Below are 15,902 nucleotides of genomic sequence, written 5' to 3'. Positions count from 1 at the left end.
AAAAGCACTGATTTAGCCATGCTAAGAAGACTGCAAAGAAGGTAACAGCAAGAAAATGAGGGAAAACGAGAATAAAAATTAACTTGGATGGAACACAAGGAGGTTAAGAGTGGAGACACAGAACTATCAGTTGTTAGCGTGGAGATGATACTTGACATTATGCCAAATGAAAAAGCAAGGTGAAAGAAGGGATAGGGAAAAAAATTCCAGTCTCCAAAATGAAGTTTTTTACTACCTTGAAAAAATTTGATATGTCAAATGATGCCTTTTTTTAAAGAAGTTTCTGACTTAAGGTGTATAGCTTATATTTAATAACATAATGAAATATAAGATTTAGATATATGTGCTGGAATAAATAAATAGATATGATTGAATAAGAATGTTTAGTATTAAGAATATTTAATTAACTTTTTAATTTATAATTTAAAAAAAAATTCCTCTTATACTTCTGAATTCTGATTCAGAACCTTTCTTTAATTTTAAGTATTTTGAGTTTTCCTTCAAATCTAGTCTTTTGTAGCTCATGTTCAACTCTTTAGCTGTGGAAAATCTTCTCCAAGCAGAAACATTACTGATTTTTTTCTGACAAAAGCAAATGTGATGTTTCCAGAGTTTAAGGTAATGTAGGAACTTGTGAATCTTTCACAAGCAGTCACTACAAGGTAGAGAAGTGATGTAAAGAAATGGACAAAAATCTTAATTTGGGGACTGTTAGTAATCCAAAGCAGCGCCTATATGTCCTATATATTATTTGCAAAATCTCTAAAATTAGGTCTCTACAATCAGTTTTAGAGATCTGCAGTTATTGGTGTAAAGTGCTGCTGTATAATGCTGCCCTTTTTGTCAAAAGGGAGGCCAAGTACAAAGACTCCTAATATTATTTCTGGTGGCATGGCTATTTTAGAGTACTTTGCAGTCACCCATAAAGGAAACTTAGACTTCATGTTAACTTTAGACATCATGTACTGCTCCAGGGCTCAATAGTTCACACAGACTTAAAATTCTAAAAATTCTAAATTAATGAGCGTACCTGCTGGCACAAACCAAAGTGTTTTACAAACATGTATATACGTATTCTGTTACACAAACAGAACTTTGTGGGCAGTCGTTATTGCAGAATTTTTGTCAATTAGTTCTTCACTGTTCATAGAATCAGAACTGACAAGAAGAAGATTTGCTACTTTGACCTCTGGACTTTAACAGTTGTTAAGCAGAGAGAACCAACCAGTCTAAGCCTGTAGAAAATCTGTGGGACCTGGAGATGGAGCTAGCCTGGTACTAACCAATATCTCCTCTGTCAGACAAATAGTGCTGCTCTTTGGACACAGGATTGCTCCTCTTTCCTGATCTTATCTGAACTCACAAAAGTCCGGAGAATTAGAAAATTATACATACACCTGGATTCAGTTTGCACATATTATTACTGTTTGCATTGACACAAGTGACAAATGCATGGCCTTTTGACTAACTGTACATGTCATTTGTTACATTGTCACTTGTTAAAAGGTACAGGTGTATGACTAACTTATAGCAGCTTATGAAACTAACCAAAGGTCAGGTAAGGTGCACTAACTGTCCCTGTGCATATCCTGGGTCTGTCGCTCGTGAAAGATTGCATAGCTTAATTTAAGCCTTTTTCATACATGCTACATATATACTCTAAAAGTGTGTTTTCAGTTTTGTAAAACAAATCTGAAGATCTATGAAGGCTTCTACACTGTCACAGTATTTCACGATGAATGTTTTAAGCCTCATAAATAGTTAATAAATACTGCTATTGCTATTGTTTGTTCCAATTCTTTGGCAACTCCTTTACAACTGTTAATTTACGATATCATTTGGAAATGCCTGGTTTGTTAAAATGGCCTATTTTAAAAAGGTATTTCAAGTTTTGTTCCATCATGTAAGTATTAGCAGTTCAAATTCTACAAAGAATATGCTTTTATAACTGATATCAAGCGAAGCCTCCAGAATAATTCTTGCTGAACAAAAGCTAGGCACTGTAACATGTCTTAATGCAACATGGGCAATATTTAGGTCATTATTATAAAAAAGCCCAAAAGTCCAACCCTTTTAGGGTCCTCTCTTTCATAATAGGACAGGATCATTTTTCAGAAGTAGGGATTGTCTTTTTTTCAAGTAATATTTTTAACAACAGAAAAAGAAAAAGCACGAGCTTTCAAACCACACATAGTCATCGTTAGACCCACAGGTTTTCTGCACATGTCTAGGATAAGAGTAGTCTGATTCCAGAGCTAGAAGTTTATTTTGAAGTTGTACTTTTTTATTGACCCTTGGCATTTAATTTCAGCTCCCATGCATCGTGTATCCTTAATCTAAGTCTCTCTACAAATAGTATAATTTGCCTCAGTTGTATAATTTGCCTCAATTTGTTTTTTTTTGATGCCAGCAAGTCAGCTGAGGCTTCCATCCTGTTTGAATCACTTCTGACATCTTCCATGAGCATAAATTAATTTATATCTAACATTGCATGAGGTTTTTTCTCAGTTACTGAGTCCAAAGTCATTATGTGTGTAATTTTCCCATTTAAATTTAGATATAGTTGGAATAGAGATATCTGGAGCAGCATTAAGATGAGAATAAAAAGTTTATTGGGTATGATATATCCAACTAACTTAGACAGAGTGGATAAATCTCTTGAGACTTTTAGAATTACTGGTTTCTCTCTGATAGACATTTAATTTGGGAGGAATATGCTTTTTATTTTTCCACCTCCTCTCTCAGGTTAAGTGACTAAATTAGGAGCTCTGTGTTGATCATACTGGCTCTGTATGAACTGTATCATACCACTAGAGCTGGCTTGAACTAAGACATAATGGGGGAACAGAAAACAAAAACAAAGCAACAAACCATCTACAGGACTGACCTATTACTTCATTGTTATAAAGCTGAGATTCCTTTCCACAGGACAGGAAAGGATGGAGGGCATGGAAATAAAGCTATTGGACCTTTGTATAGGTGAACAAAGGATTTTAAGCTCCTGGGCTAATATCCTTACATTCGTAAGATTCTTTATTCAAAAACAGACATGCTATGAATCACGTTTTTGACAGAAAATGCGAAAAGAACTGGGAAATTTTCTAAAAAATAATTTTTTTGAAAAATACCCTTAGCCTGTTCTGCAGCCAACTTCTGAATCTTGGTTATTGAGGGAAGGAAACCCAAACTTCTCTACTCCACAAAATAATATCTAAAGTCATCACTCAAAGTCAGCATAACTTCCTGCCAGTTTTCCTTTTCAAGAAAATCACAGCACAGAATTGTGCTTGTTGAAAGCAAATAAATTGAACTGAATTGAATTAATTTATGCAAATATTGGTTTCTAGGCTTAGTCTATTCATAATCTGTGTAAATTCGGATTGAATGTTGATGGACAAAGCCTTGTCCCATTGTCCAAAGAAGGAGAAAGGATGGAATGACACACTGAAATAATGATTTGCCATTTGAGATTTGAATTGGTAAATTTACTACTATTTTACCATGGTACTATTTCACCTTTCGTGCTGATGACATTTATTTCATTTTTTTAATGTGGGTTGCACAGGATTCCACTTTTTACTCTTTTCCAGATTGGCCGATTTAGGTCTCTACTATGTAGGGCTCATACCCTCAAAAATGATTTCTCCAGATTAGGGCTGAAAGCACAGTCAGGACCACTGAAAATATTGCCCTAAGAACTGGCAAACACCACAGGGATGGGTGTTTGACCAATGAACAGAACAAGATGATACGTAGATTCCTTCAACATCTTTACCTCGGTAGTGTGAATTAGTTTTTTTATTCTTGACAATAATTTCAATTGTCTAATGCTTCAGTCTGTTGTGATAATAATGAATATGGAAACCAAAGCTTTCATAAGTGAAATAATTTTTCTTTTAGCCTTTTGTACACCAGAAGGCATATTTATACATTGGACGATTCAATATGTTTAAATCCAGCCAAAGCTGGGACACAATTTCTGATTGTGCAGTGATTTCACTCTTATACTGGTTAAAGAGTATTTCTTAAGATATCTGGTTTTCTGCGGTCAGGAGGTAGAAGCTAGCAGTTCATTTTCAAGCTAAATTTAACATAGAAAGGTGGTTTTCTTCCCCTAACTAATAGACTTTCTTGCTAAGGGGGACGTCATTAATTTATTAGGTGGACTGGCATGTTGAGATACAAAATACCTACACATTTGATGGGAGGAGAGAGAAAGACAGAGATGCCTATCTTAGGCAAATTGGCAGATCTTTAGAACTCCCTCCCTCTCTCCGTTTAGTGTGGAGGTAGTTTAGGTGGATCATCTGTCCTAACTGCACTCACTTCCTGTAATTTCAGTAAGCACCTAATTTAAGCATAGAAGATTCTACCCACAATAAGCACGCTACCTTTTCAAGAGTCCATTGATTTTAACTGAAAGTCAGGATGAGCTATTTACAATACATATTCATATAACTGTACACTGCATAGGATATATCATCTTGCTTGCAAATTCTTTAATTTCCCTTTTTTATATAATATGAACTTTTTCTGCTGAAAAATCATTTCTATACTTAAATTTTATTTTTATGCCTATTGCATTTCTAAAACTTTAGGTATCATAATTTCATTGTTCTAGCTATCTTTTCTAAACACCATAAAAGAAATGTCAATTTTTTTGTTCTGCAGGATACTTTTCAGCTCCCCCATATCCTACTTGCTTGTGTTTATAATCTTCAGCCTAGTACCATTCCAAGAAGCAGTTGGAAAAACAATGTTGTGTAATAAATGTCCTTAGTCCAAATTCAGATTACTTATTTCAGAGGAAAGTTTTCAATATAGTCTACAGAGTTCCATGTGACTGGAGAACTCACGACAGAACCCCACTGCAATTTGAGAATATGTTTGTTGCAAACTGTAAAATAAAACTTCTATATTATTAGACATATACGAGCTATATAAATAAATTGCTATTTGTTAAGGTTGTTGTATTATAGCTCTTTATGTTCAGAGGTTTAGTAGCCAGCTAAAATGTACTCTGAACTGAAAAATAAACACTTTTTTTCATATTAGCATATTGCTCTTGTTGTTACAATTTGCTTCAATGTTATGTAAAATATACAAATGTAATAAGTTATACTGCTTGGGTCTGAGAGTCCAAATGAAATATTTCGGAATGTAAAAAAGTGTAAATGTAAAAAATCCAACAGAACAAGAAAGCTTAGTATTGATGGATAGAAGGTCAGTATTTTCATCATATTCTTAAGAAATTTTTATTTTTAGATAAAACATACTTCATGCTTATTTTCATGATTTTTTCTTAATTTTAAATGAGTGGCAAAAAAATAGAGATTTTATTTTTCCAGTAAATAAGTATTCTGATTATAATGGTTCTTAGAACAGTTTGTTTACCTTTAAAAGGGAAATAACATGTTTAATAATCCTGATTCCTGTATTAGCTATGAAAGAATACTATGTAAATTTGAATTTTTTAAACTATCAGAAGTTTATTTTTCTCCCACAGCTGTATGAAATCCTCTTCAAAATTTTCTTCCAACCTTTTAAAGACATTGCATTGCAAATGGTCTGTTACTTTTGTAGTATCCTACGGTGCTCCTCGAGGCTGCCAAATATGATAGAGAATAAATAGAATAAAATTTCTTCCATATACATTTTCTCACCACACTTCCCTCTCTTTTTCTTCATGCTTTTGAGTTTTATTTTTTAATTAATTAGTAATAGATATTGATATCAAGATTAAAACCCCCAAAAGTAGGTAAATAACAGTTTATGTTGTTGCAAGTTTTTGGCGTTCATTATGATTGCACCTGTTCAATACAAAGCATAAAAATTAAGTAAATTAATATTAATTTAAGTATGAGGAGTGTACGGACAACAATCTGTAACAATTTCAACAGCGATTTTTTAACTTAATTTAGATATCAGTATTTCAGAAGAGTTACTCGTCAAGAGTGACATGATAGACACTTGTGACTTATTTACCGCCTTTCTAGTTTTAATTTATTGTTCCAGTCTGAAAACATTTATACATCTGAGTGACTTTATGTATAGAAGCTTTCTAATATATTTCAGTAAAAATACTAGTGTTGAAACTTTCTCATATGTGTCTTCTTAGGATTAGATCATATTATGTCAATAATTATTCACAAAATAAACTCCATTAATATTGTACATTGCAAGAAACCATAAGACCTCCAATGGAGTATTTGTAAAGTATCACAGATTGCTGAGACTAAATTATTTTTCAAAATTGATGAAAACCATACATTTTAGAGAAGCTGATTTCAAAACAAAAGGCAGGATGTTTCTCACAAGTCGTTTTTATCAATGAGCAGTCCCTCAAATAATTTCACTGAAACAAATATAGCAAAATGCTCTAGTGCTCCTGGTTACACCAGTGGGGAAGTTTAAAAAATCCATTTAAACAGGAACTGACAATCAAATTTTATACTACTTAAAGTCTTAATGACACATTTTTTATAAAAAATGAAATATTTTCAAAATCAAAAGAAAATTACATTTATAATAATTTTTACAAGTACTTTGTATTTAAGGTTACATTTATATCTGACAACACAAACTATGGAATAAGAAGGAATGATGTCAAATCATATAAATTTTTCACATCTATTATATTGCAATATATAAGTAAGGTTTTAGTTTTTAAACCAAAGAATATTTTCAAAACGCAATATTAACCAACAAAATACATGCAATTATGCAAAAGTAATCATATGTTTTTACAGAACATCTTTCTTGTGAAGAAAAAAAGCATTTGTATGGAGAAATTAGGCAGTTATAAATTAAGAAAGTGCCATTTACACGTAACCATTATGAATTTAATAGTACATGGCCAACTGGCTGTACATACAACTTAAACAAAGTTTTACTGAGTTTAACCTAGAGTATCTCACTGTAGTGAAAGTTTTGAATAGAACACTGTTAACTTCAGTGAAAGTTTCCCCTCACAGCTTGTAAATTTATACAGGACATGATTGCATGACAAAGGGAAAAACAGATATGTTAGGGTGATGTGTATAAAAGAAAAAGCAATTTGATGACATTGAACACTAAATATGGCACTCTAAATGACTGATGAAAGTCACTGTCTTGTGCCTTTACAAATAAGTTTCCACTGACAAGCAAAAGAAAAGAAAGAAAAAGGAGGTACTTTTCTAGTTTCAATACAAAAGGGATATCAAAAGGTAAGTGAAGCCTCCAAATCTATTCCATCTATCTATCTATCTATCTATCTATCTATCTATCTATCTATCTATCTATCTATTCGGCACAGGAAGATTTTAGAATATTTTTTCCCCAAATATGGACGTTACCAAGTTTTGTTAAGTGACCTCTGGCATAACACATTTTCCTTGGATTCAAGCTACAAACTGCAGTAGACATTTGCAGGATGTCAGCATTTTTTCAAGCTATGCAACTCAACTTTAAAACTTAGGAAATAATTAAAGACAAAAGAGTTTGACAAGTCTTAGCTTGTCAAAAATTTCTACCATTCCTACTCTATACCTGGAAATTCATAGTGCAGTTACCATACATTTGGCCTTCACACATTGATTTCCTCTTTAGTTTTTTAGCACTGTAATTTCACCTATAATTTCATCTACAGATCTTATGGACTTATAACAGAATAAAGATAGGAAACAGAGACTAGGAATTCATTAGCAGTTTTCAAAATGAAAAGAGGTTTCCCAAGCTCTGCTCTGTTTAACTTATTTGCATATCACTGAGAAAAAATATGCTAAAAGTGACGAAGTTCGTCTATGATACCAAATTAAGCAAGACAGCCAATTCTTGAGAAGTCTTCAAAGAGCTGCGGAAGAATTTCAGAATAACTGGGTGAAAAATAGTGCATGTAAGAAATATATAACCTAATTATGGATAAAAGTGATGGAATATAAAATACCTGTTTCCCCTCTAGAAGGTCTGGAATTGCTTCATTCTCAGCTCAGATCAGCTCAATGCACAGTGTCAAAAAGGTAAATAGAGTGGTGTAAATCATCTTAATAGAAATAGAAATCAAACCCAAAATATCATTAAATCAACATAGTCTAATTGGTATATCCATGTTTTGAATACTGTGTGCAGTTCTACCACCATCTCAGGATTCATATAACAGAAAAGCTGTAGAGAAGGAAGCAAAGATATATACTAGTATTCTTGATCTGGAAGGGGTTGAATGTGGGTAGAATAGAGAGCTATAAACTCATGAATAGTGTGGAAAAGGAGAATAAGGAACAAAATATTGTAAAGACTAGCAACACAACTCATCTCTGAATTTTGTTCAGTTTATTTCATTCTTCATTCCCAAGGGTAGTCCAGAGGCACAATGGCTATTCAGTGTCTGCATACCGGAGTTTGTATAAACACAGTGTAGTTCTACATGGTTAGGTAAGATTTGGTAAGATGCTAATGAAGTACTCACACATTTGCTTTGAAGTACAAAGATGGTAACTGATAGAAATTTGCTACCATCAACTGATCTTACTTTGAAATAGGGCTGTTTAATTTGAAGGATCCAAGTGTGAGAGTTGCATACATACGTTTGAACTATTTGTGATGCAAAGCTAATCTAAATATACACTGAAAATGTATGTGATTTACTGTTCCTGTTCATGAAGACACTTCTGAAAATCCCAATCCATATCTATCTTTACTATTCTTGTTAGAAAAGATATTTTCCTTTTCCCCTGAATATAAAACCTTATATAAATTATAAACATGTACTTGAAAAACTAAATGTGGACGTTTTGAATAGAAAGTACAGGTTCTTATTATGCGTCTATAAAATAATCAGAAGCTATTGTTAATAACAGCAGTTTAAACACTTTGTAAAGTTAAGAAAAGTGTTTTTGTTAAACTTCTGACATATCTCACTGCAGTGATTTATGTTTTGCCACATTCTTACATGTCTTGACAGCTTACAGGACGCACCTTGTAACAAGACTAAATCTAATTTTAAATTGCTTTTTTTTCTTAATATATGTTCTTTGGACTTGCAGTATGATTGAAATTAACTGGATGTTTAACTATATTGTTAGTGAATGAAAACATAAACCCTCCATTATGAGCATATTAAACAAATGGAAATGTTTTCCTTTTGCTAACAATTAAGGACCAAAAACCTTTCGTGGCTGCAAATAACTTGATCTTCAAGTTTAAAAGTATTAAGTGAAAAGAAGTGCTGTTTTTTATCCTTTGATTTCTTATCTGTGGGTTTTCTTGTGCTGTATCTGAACATGGCTCTGAGTCTGAACATGCTAATTTGATTCTTTGCTATATCCTATGCGGTAACCTCAGATTCCAGCTATTTAGGAGCTTATAGTTGTCTTTCTTAATGTAAAGTATCCATTCCAGAAGAGATGTGATATTTATTAATGCTTTTTTTGTTAATAAAGTTACAAAGGGTATGTTTTATTCTTCCGTCAGAATTACAGCTACACGGTAGAAGACAAACAAAAGTTACATGGAGGAAGGATAAACCGATTACTACTGAGTGATAAGAGGAAATGAAAACTTCTTCATACTGATTATGTGACAATTCACTTGGAAATCCCTTTCTATCACTTTGGTTTTCAAAACAGAAACAAACATGACTCAATAACCTGTTAATGGAATTAAAACATCTCTTTCCACTCCCTTCTCTCCCCACACCCCCTCAGCAATTTTAGCTTTCTGTATAACACGTAGGGACCATTTATAAGAAAAAAAGTACCAGGAATTGAGTACTACGTACTTAGATAAATTTAAATATAGAATCATCTAAACCTTTTCTCAACATCTGCCATGGCCCTGAGGGCACCCACAGCCCTGACTGTCCCTGCTCAGCCTCCCTGGGGGCTTCCCCACCCTGCCCACAGCCCAGGACCCCATGTCAGCCCCGTGAGGCTCCCCCCACCCTGCCCGGCCCAGGACCCCCCGCTAGACCACCGGGACCGTCAGTCCCCTCTGGGCCCCAGTGACGAAGCAGCAGGGCCTGTCTCCAGCTCCCCACGGCCCTGCCCTGCTCGGCCATGGGCCCTGCTGAGCCAGGCCCATCTGCTGGCCAACATCCCGGCCCAGCCTTGGCCCAGTCCCCAGGGAAGTGCCCGATGCCCGAGGCTGGGCTGCCCCAGTGCCCACTGGCTGCCCCACTCCTGGACAGGTCCTGGCTGCTAGGCCCTGCCCTGAGCCCCTCCATGGGGACCCCCTGCCACCGGCCCCCATGGCACCCCGACAATAGGTGAACAGTATATTTCTCCCTTTAGTGCGGAGCTGACATTTCGTTACTAAAAATGACAGTGTAGAAGGGGTGGTCAGAGGTCTGGACGCAGGCGTATCTAGGGAAATTTGTGTTATGGAGAATCAGAATGAACTCAGAAGAGCAGCAGATTTCCATTTAAATCGGTTAATATAAACACAGAGTAAATTAAATTAATACTGAACTGCTTCATTCCTAGAGCGTCTCCATGATATTTTTACTTATTTCCTATTTAGTAAACACCTGCAGCTGAATCACAGTATGCTCTCATATAACTCCAGCATCTAAAACATGTGCTACTAATAAAACATCTGTATATGTATTCAATATGGGCCGCCCCTTCATGCCAGTGTAAGATGAATGGAGAAGTTTATGATGAAAGGTTTGTGGTCTGGCAGAGAAGGGAGAAGTCTGGATTAGCCACTGAATGCAAGATGTTTTCATAGCATGTTACTGTGACTGAAATTGCAGTCAATCTATTTACCATCGCTAATCTTCTACTTGGTGCAAGAGGTAAGCTATTTAAAGGGCAGACACTCGGGTGAATGGTACAAGTATTTCTTTCTTTGATCCTGTGCCTTTTGTGGCAGATTTGATTCCACACATTGCTATACCAATATGGAGATACAGTGACATGAGACTGGTCGAATGCATGGAAATCGGGTTTGCCCGGACGCAGCAGTTAGTGGAAATGCATTGCTCTGGATACACAATCTCCCACTTGCAAATCATGTACAGTGCATTGTAAATGCATGCAAAACCAATCTAGTTCAAAATCAATGGACCCACACAGCTACAAGGCAAAGATATGCACATTTTATCACAGTTTACAATCAATGCTCAGATTAAGAACATCCTGTTCCTTAAACATATCCTTTACCAGGTATGTAAGGAGGCATCTTTGGTATCAGTGTTGCTGTGCTAGAGTGTTAGATGAGTGCAATTTTTTCATATCTTTGGGGAGGAGAAGTCTAAGGGAAAATCACAAGGGACGACAACAAAAGATCCGTAAACAGAGATATTGAATTACCAAAACTGAGTTTTATTTTCATCATTGCCAGATGTGTCTTTTTTTTTTCTTTATTCCTGTTTTTTTTTTTTTTTACAATTCATTTCATTTAACCGTTTAGCATCATAGGTAACTTCTGCTGATAGTATTTTGGGAGATACAAAGTTGTGCAAAAAACCAATTTTTTTGATATTTTCATTGCGGAAAACTAAGATACTGTGTTAGCTCTCCTTGCTAACTGAAAGCTGAAGCTTATGTCAGGCTTCACTAAGCACACAAGGCTCTGATTTTGTATCATTAAAGACTCATTATCTCTTTTAACTTCTGTTGAAAGCATTCATCCATAACCATAGCTACCACTGAAACAATGGAAGTTACTAGATCAGTAATAATGCATTTTTGCTAGCTTAAAAAGCCTTTAAAAGATGGATTGGATTTCACAGCACAGAAACAAAAAACTCATATACCAGGAAAGTATGAAAGGTTGTTTCTGAAAGTAACTTAAAAAAACAAGCAGGTGACAGAGAGAGATGCAATGCTTTCTTAGTCCTGCCTTTGAAAGACCTTAGCTTTAAATTTGACTTTGGGATAAAGTTTATTTCCAGAGAACAGGAGAGTAAATATTTTTCAGTGCTGAGTCCTGAATGAAAATTCTTAAATGGAACAGAATGAAACAATCTCAATATAGTGACCTTACCAGTTTGTTCTGCTCTAATACATCTTCTTACAGCAAAACTCTTCTTTGAATTCAGCAGTGGATTATATGAACAGTAATTTGTATATTTACAGGTTTTGTTTACACTTTCATTATGCTTCTACTGTATTATCTGATGTCTTGATACAGTTTTCAATCTTACAGGCACTTTAATCTGCTCCTGCACTCAGCATATCTGAGTGAGTTTGTTGGCATAAGGGAATTTTGAAGGTTATATTGCAGTACATGAATCAACAGAAAATGAAATGCACTTGAGACATGATCAGCCAGTTTTAATTCATTGCAGAAAGTTATAGATACCAAAATGCATTTAATGTAATCCGATCTCTTTATTCAAACTTGAATTTATGAGCAATTCAACAGGAGTAGAATGACAACTTTGTTTTAAAAATAGTAGTCTATATTGAATGCCATTTTAATGTATCTCTGACATATTTACATCTAATGAGTAGAGAAAAGGAGAGCCTTTGAACATAGGTATCTATTTTCACAGAAAAAGCAGGGGAATATGATTCTTTCATTTCCTGCAATATGATATGTCATTATGAGGCAAGTCAGCTTGATGATAAATGTTAAATAAATCCTCTGCATTTGGAGGCCAGTAAACAGATTAGGAGCCTGCTAGATTGTTACTGTTGTATTTTAAGAAAGAAGTAAATAACACCAGCATGCATTGTTCTATGAAAGGCTACGTTGTACCTGCAGAGCAAAGCTGTACTTCGATCCTGTCTGGCTGAAGGTTCATAGCTCTGCATATTAAAAAAAAAAGAGTCCACAATTGGTTTTCTTCCTTAAGAATGGACTGTAGCTGACCACAAACATAACTCAGGTGTGGTATTATCACATGGTATTATTTTGCTAGCTATGCCTAGTCTTAAGTCCAAACATGACTAGTGGTCTATCATGTTGTGATATGGCTTTGTGTACCTTTATTTGGGAGAAGTATTGAATTTTCTGTAGAAGGGACCCATTACAATGGATAAGAGAGATTAATTAAGGCTGAAATTTTGGTTTCTCATCTTGAAAACATAGTTGATAGCAGTGTGCCTAAAAATTGCACTAAGATTATTTGCAATTCTTGACTTACACTATTTACAGATCTGAGAAAAATCTACCAATTTTGGCAAAATTTGATCACCTGGGTGAATGCCTATAAAAAGACATTAAAATTCTTGCCTTTATATAAAGAAACTGATAGCAAGCAAGTACAGTCTAGTTCTTGGTGTACAATTTAAGCGTCCTAATGTTTTGCTAGGTGAAAGTTTTCATAATATATGGCTAGTCTCAGTATGTCCACAGATGGAATCCAGAGGTATGCAGAATCCATATGTAATGCAGAACTACATATAAACATTTAAAATACATGCTTCCAACAATTTAAAATATAAATTACAAGATTGTGAAAATCAGACTATATATACTAAATCAGACTTACATAGTCATATGCAAAATATGCAAAATACTGTAATCTGTTTAAACAATTTGAAGTATCAATACTATGCAAAATTGTATGTGGTGTTGTGTCCTGGTTTTGGCTGGAGTGGAGTTGATTTTCTTCCTATTAACTGGTGTAGTGCTGTGTTTTGGATGTAGCGTGAGAATAATGTTGATGACACACTGATGTTTTGGTTGTTGCTAGGTAATGTTTATGCTCGTCAAGGACTTTTCATCTTCCCATGCCCTGCCAGATGTGCAGGGGGCTGGGAGGGAGCGTGGCCAGGACGGCTGGCCCAGCTGGCCAACGGGCTAGTCCATACCATATGACGTCATGCTCAGCATATAAGGCTGGGTGAAGAAGAAGGAGGTGGGGCGTTCGGAGTGATGGCATTTGTCTTCCCAAGTAACCGTTACGTGTGATGGAGGCCTGCTTTCCTGGAGATGGCTGAACACCTGCCTGCCGATGGGAAGTAGTGAATGAATTCCTTGTTTTGCTTTGCTTGCGTGAGCGGCTTTTGCTTTCCCTATTAAACTGTCTCTATCTCAACCCACGAGTTTTCCTCACTTTTACCCTTCTGATTCTCTCCCCCATCCCACCCAGCGGGGGGGGGGTGAGCGAGCGGCTGCGTGGTGCTCAGTGGCCAGCTGGGGTTAAACCACGACATGTTGTCATGTTAAAATAGAAATATGGGCCAGAAACACTGAAATGCAAAGCTAAGATCTGGTGTCTAATATAAGAAACATTAAAATACTATGGAACAGGTTTTGGTTATAAATTAGCTTTGCTTAAATTTAAAAAACTGGGGGGGGGGCACAGAATGTAAAGATTTTGATTATGTGTTTTTGTTCATGGTTTGCTAGCTTTGCTGTATTTATATTTTGATTCTTCTGTGCATAATTACGTGGTTATATAAACTGAAACCTATTGTTTATTTATATATTAGATGCTCTTAATTCATTAATGCTATAATTGCAGACATTTCTATTAGATAAACTGGCTCATTAGGAAGTCAAAATGGATGTGATTTAGATATCTGTGTTTTGGCCTTTCAGGATCCAGAGCTTGAAGTTAGAGAGGCAGAGTAGGGTTCTTCTGTGTTTCTAAGCAGCCCAGAGACACTACAAAGAACAAAGGAGACATGGTATAGCTGAAATAAAGGTTTCTCTGTTGTTTTGAGAAACCCAAACATGGTTCTCAAGAAACAAGTTACTCCAGTGATGCCTCTAGCATGGTTAATGAAGTACAAGGTCATGCAGATCATTTCTTTAAAAAATAAAGTATGTTCAGAAACTCCTCTATGTGAGGAAAATAGATCAATAAATAGTGTGATTTATTACTGCTTTAAGAAAGAGGGAGGAGCTTACTACGGGAGAAATAATTATGAGGTAACTCTTGAGAGAGAGGGAGAAAGAGTAGTTGAGCGGTTTTTTTTTCCCACATCTAGGGGGTGTATTTTTATTATTTTCTACTTTTTTTTTTTTTAAATTGAAAGAGCGAAATCTTTTTCCCACCTACTGTAGATTTGCCAGAGTTCTTGAGTAACTTTCGGTTATATGAGGGAAAGCTTACAGCTTTCAAAGCTTAGAAAGACACCCCATATAAGTCTTCTCTAAAGACATTATTAATGGATTACCACTATTCCACCCACAGCCCTCCCGCTATGTATATTTGCTATAATCTTAAATGCTCTATATTTTGCCACTCTTTTTGACCCCACTTTCACAGAATCATAGAACCATAGAATAGTTTGGGTTGGAAGGGACCTTTAAAGGTCATCTAGTCCAACCCCCTGCAATGAGCAGGGACAACTTCAACTAGATCAGGTTGCTCAGAGCCTCGTCCAACCTGACCTTGAATGTTTCCAGGGATGGGGCATCTACCACCTCTCTGGGCAACCTGTTCCAGTGTTTCACCAACCTCATCATAAATAATTTCTTCGTTATATCTAGTCTAAATCTATCGTCTTTTAGTTTAAAACCTTTACCCTTTGTCCTATCGCTACAGGCCCTACTAAAAAGTCTGTCCTCATCAATGACTTTCTTTGATCAGTGTTGATTTATGGTTGTTTTTTTTAAATTTGGAGGCAGCTTTTTCATTTTCTGTGTGTCTGATTTGGTGTACATACCTGGAGTTAACACAGCTTCAATCTAACAGAACCAATAAAATTCACTGTTCTGCCCAGGAGTACATAAACAAAACAAGTTAATAGGTGAATTAATAAAGTCTGTCCACGAATTTGCATCTCATGATTTCTCCATGAGAACTGTGGTTTAAACTTTCCCAGAATCTGAGGAATACAGAACGTCTTTTGTGTGTCATTTGTCTGGTCTCTGAACTCATATTGAAGACTTTCAGTCACTTAAGGCTACTGCTGAAGGTGATTTATGATAATCTGCTTGATTTTATACTAAAATACATTCATATTTACATGATTGGTAACAGAGGGCTTAAAAGATGTTCTTTGACCTGAATATCAACT

The sequence above is a fragment of the Calonectris borealis genome, chromosome 5 (assembly GCF_964195595.1).
Source record: "Calonectris borealis chromosome 5, bCalBor7.hap1.2, whole genome shotgun sequence".
NCBI classification, from domain to species: domain Eukaryota; kingdom Metazoa; phylum Chordata; class Aves; order Procellariiformes; family Procellariidae; genus Calonectris; species Calonectris borealis.
Note: the sequence above shows the minus strand (reverse complement) of the source record.